This window comes from Muntiacus reevesi, chromosome 1 (genome assembly GCF_963930625.1).
Source record: "Muntiacus reevesi chromosome 1, mMunRee1.1, whole genome shotgun sequence".
Lineage (NCBI taxonomy): Eukaryota > Metazoa > Chordata > Mammalia > Artiodactyla > Cervidae > Muntiacus > Muntiacus reevesi.
Window position 1 is genome coordinate 236,374,817 of NC_089249.1, and position 4,702 is coordinate 236,379,518.

A 4,702-nucleotide genomic window follows, 5' to 3' on the forward strand; every position below is an offset into this window, starting at 1 on the left:
ATATTATGGGAAACCAAGTCAGATTACCTTCTATTCTAATCCTAAAACTGTTAAGACATTTGTCTCCAAAGGTATACTAAACCAAAGATACAATCAGATGAATATGTAAAACTCATTATATAAAAATACACTGGGCTTCCCTAGTGGGAAGCTCAACAGTTGAGAGTCCTCCTGCCAATGCAGGAGACACGGGTTTTGTCCCCGGTCCAGGACGATCCCACATGCCACGAAGCAGCTAAGCCGTGTGCCACAACTACTGAGCCTGCGTTCTGGAGCCTGAGAGCCTCAGATACCGAGCCCATGTGCCACAACTACTGAAGCTCAAGTGGCCTAGAGCCCGTGCTCTGCAACAAGAGAAGTCACTGCAGGGAGACCACACACAACTAGAGCAGTCCCCGCTCGCCACAGCTGGAGAAAAGCCCACTCAGCCACAAAGACCCAGTGCAGCCAGAAAAATAAATAAACAATTTTTAAAAACACACTAAAAACTATAAGATACAGATAGAAGTTTATCAGTTAGTTCAGTTGCTCAGTCGTGTCCAGCTCTTTGCGACCTTATGGACTGCAGCACACCAGGCCTCCCTGTCCATCACCAACTCCCAGAGTTTACCCAAACTCATGTCCACTGAGTTGGTGGTGCCATCCAACCATCTCATTCTCTGTTGTCCCCTTCTCCTCCTACCTTCAATATTTCCCAGCATCAGGGTCTTTTCCAATGAGTCAGTTCTTCGCATCAGGTGGCCATAGTATTAGAGTTTCAGCTTCAGCATCAGTGCTTCCAATGAACATTCAGGACTGATTTCCTTTAAGACTGACAGGTTGGATCTCCTTGCAGACCAAGGGACTCCTTAAAGATTGTTAAAGTAGAGCTTATATAAAAAATTTATTCTTGTGCTCGCTTTGGCAGCACATATACTAAAAAAATTGGAACGATACAGAGAAGATTAGCATGGCCCCTGCGCAAGGATGACACGCAAATTTGTGAAGCGTTCCATATTTTTGATAAAGAACATTACAGCATACTAACACGTATATACGGAATTTAGAAAGATGGTAACGATGGCCCTATATGCAGGGCAGAAGAAGAGACGCAGAAGTACAGAACAGACTTTTGAACTCTGTGGGAGAAGGTGAGGGTGGGATGTTTCGAAAGAACAGCATGTATATTATCTGTGGTGAAACAGACCACCAGCCCAGGTGGGATGCATGAATCAAGTGCTCGGGCCTGGTGCACTGGGAAGACCCAGAGGAATCGGGTGGAGAGGGAGGTGGGATGGGGGACTGGGATGGGGAATACGTGTAACTCTATGGCTGATTCATATCAATGTATGACAAAACCCACTGGAAAAAAAAAATTATTCTTATTGACTACATGATGACTAATAACTTATTTTAATAATTCTTAATGTGGGCTGGTAATTAGGAATTGTAACATTGTGGGCTGATAATTAGGAATTGTAACATTGTTTATTTCTTTTAAAAAGTATTCAGGATGAGTATAATATTTTTATACAATACTTGAATAATACACTACAAAATCATTAGTATTACATATCAGAAAGAATGAATTTGGGGGCTATAAAATTATACCTACAAAAATATACATTGCAGTCTTTTGCAATAAGTTTGACTAACTTGTTCTAGGAATAACTAGAGTATATCAAGATGGACTAAACTACAATTCTCAAAACTATACATATAGTGACTACAAAATTTAGAAGGGTTTTCAAAAGAAACTCTGAGGTTAAATACCATGCAAAAATTATATTATTAGTAGATTAATTACCTAGTAAAGAATTTTATCTTTAATAAATTATTTATAGTCTAATTTTAAACAAAAATTAATTCTAGAATTAAAAAAATATGACTGACTCAAGATTTGGATAGGATTTATAAAATGTCGATAGTATTGTAATAATTCCAGTGGATGTAGAACTTGGCAATTACCCTTATAACAAAATACAATAAGAATGTAATATTATTAGCTGGATTATTTTTTGTTATGGATACAATTTTTGACATTGGCTTACTTTTGACATACTGCTTACTTTAAAATTTAATAGTAATGAATATAATCTTAAATCATATAATGATGATTAATTTTCCCATTTGGATTTTTACCAGTGTTTTTTACATCTGGATCCTGAGAAGTCTTTAACTTAGGACAAGGCATAAATGAAAACTCCTCATGGGGAAGGTAGATTCAATTTTGTTAGAAATATTACTGTTTCTGTAGATCTTTAAGTACTTTTTCCCAAGTTCCAGAATACTTGATGATACAGAAATCAAGCTTGCTTATTTTTGTTTTGTTTTTTTTTACCTTTGAAGACATTGAATAATGTCTAAGAAACCGCTTTGGAACTTGTCCTTGTAAAAGACTGAATTCTTGAATTAGTCTATTCATCTTCTTTTTTTCTAATCCAGAGACCAGTTCTGTTTGTTGTCCTAAAATAATTCAAATGCAGAGGAGACAATATCTGAGCCAAGTCCACTCTTCCTTAGCTAAGTGGGGAGAACTCTCTGGAGTGACAAAAGAGAAGCAGTCTGTTTAATCAATTCAACTCATTACATATTTATTGAGTACTCATTTTGTGCCAGGGAATATTCAAGGTGTTGCAGGAGTTTATAACGCAAGAGATAAGACAAGTCTTCAAATATAATGCTGCTTAGATTATAAGAAGTGTCAACAAGAGGGAAAGAGAGCTACAGATCAGCAAAAGCCTTCTGAAAAGCAAACCGCAAGTCACAAAGGGTGAGGGGGATTTTGACAGAGAAAGATGGGTGAGGTCACTTCTGGCAGAGGGAGAGACGGGGGAAACAGTGAACAGTCCCACTTGGCTGGAAAGCACAGGGCTTGCAGGGTGGTAATGGCTAAGGCCAGGAGGACTGAACCGGGTTTGAATGTGGGGTCCCTGAATGAGAGGCAAGAAATTTTTTGATTAGGAAAATAATTATGTACTGGGTCTGATTAGCTTTGCAGTATTAATCTTACCTAGACAGCCACTGGGCTTCCCAGGTGTCTCAGAGGCAAAAGAATCTGCCTACCAATGCAGGAGGTGCAGGAGACACCAGTTAAATCCCTGGGTCCAGAAGATCCCCTGGAAGAGGAAATGGAAACCCACTCCAGCATTGCCTGAAAAATCCCACGGACAGAGGAGCCTGTCAGGCTACAGTCCAAAGAGCACACATGAGCACACATGTATGCAAGTCAGCCTGAAACTGATTTCGGATATAACAATTACTTCTGCATAAACCCTCTGCCCAGACTTCTCCTGTCTTCACATTGCTATCTGAAAATAATTTTTAGGACCTTTGTTGCTATTATGGAAGACTTCAATGCTTCTGTAGAAAAGCACTGAAATGCTCATGACAAGGATAACTCCTCCAGTTCTCAGCATAGAGATTTCCCACCCCTCGTTGAGTGGGTCTGGGAGGAGAAGAGAATGTTACAGCATGAAATCTCAATGTGAAGTGCAGGAGTATTTGGAGAAAGGCTTAGAACTGAAAGGCAAATTTTCAACATGGAAAGGGACAGTTTCTAAGTGAGTCTGCAGTGTGTTTAAGAGAGTTAAACATTTTTGTCAAGAGATGAGAATAGTTGTGGGGAATAAAGAGTGATTCGACAGCAAAGCAAAAAGCTTAGATCTGTGACTGATGAGATGAGCAGATTTCTGTCTCACTGGGAGGCAGGGTGGGGGATGAAATATAAGAGTAAATAACACACATAGGCACCTGAAAAAAGGTTTTAATTCTCCCTGTATGACACTGCATTACTATTCTGTTGCTACATGACAAATTAACACAAATAAGCAGCATAAACAACACACATTTGTTATCTCAGCGTTTTCAAGGTTCAGAAGTTTGGAGACAGGTTTAGCTGGGTCCTCTGCTCAGATCTCACCAAGCTGAACTCAAGATGTCCTTTAAGGCCAAGATCTCATCTCAGTCTTGGGCTCCTCTTCCAAACTCACTGGTTGGTGGCAGAATTCAGTTCTTTACAGTTGCAAGTCCACCAGCCGTATTCTGGCTTCCTGTCACACAGAGACCAGTCCCTGCTCCCAGAGGCCACCTTCATGTCTTTGCCATGTGATTCCCCTTCCTAGGCAGTTCACAGCATGGCTGTTAGCTGCTTCACGATCAGCAGGAGAATCTCTGTGGCTTCCAGTCTTTGACTGCTTTTCAAGTCTCACCTGATGAAGTAAGGTTCACCCAGGATAGGCCAGGCTTCCCTGGTGGCTCAGCGGTAAAGAATCCACCTGCCAATTCAGGAGATGTGGGTTCGATCCCTGGGTTAGGAAGATCCCCTGGAGAAGGAAATGGCAACCCACTGCAGTATTCTTGCCTGGGAAATCCCATGGACAGAGGCGCCTGGTGGGCTACAGTCCATGGGGTCTCAAAAGAGTCAGACACAGCTTAGCAACTAAATAACAACAACAACAACCCAGGATAAGCTCCCTAACTTAAAATCAAATGATTAATGGCCTTAATTACGTCTGCAAAATCCTTTCAGAGCAGCACTTAGATTAAACATTTAAAGCACTCCAGTATTCTTGCCTGGAGAATCCCCATGGACAGAGGAGCCAGGTGGGCTACAGTCCATGGGGTCACAGAGAGTCGGACATGACTGGGTGACCAAGCGTGGCACATTAACGAACTGAGAAGTGCACATACAGCAAGGGTAGCAGGACTGCTGGAGGCCGTT

General features: G+C 41.1%; 1 non-coding gene across 1 annotated transcript; it reads left to right on the top strand.

The window, feature by feature from the left end:
- Positions 1–891: 891 nt before the first annotated feature.
- LOC136156676 (U6 spliceosomal RNA) lies at positions 892–1,001 on the top strand. Its single transcript, XR_010661165.1, has one exon. It is a non-coding gene; the product is annotated as a U6 spliceosomal RNA (small nuclear RNA).
- The last annotated feature ends 3,701 nt before the right edge of the window (positions 1,002–4,702 follow it).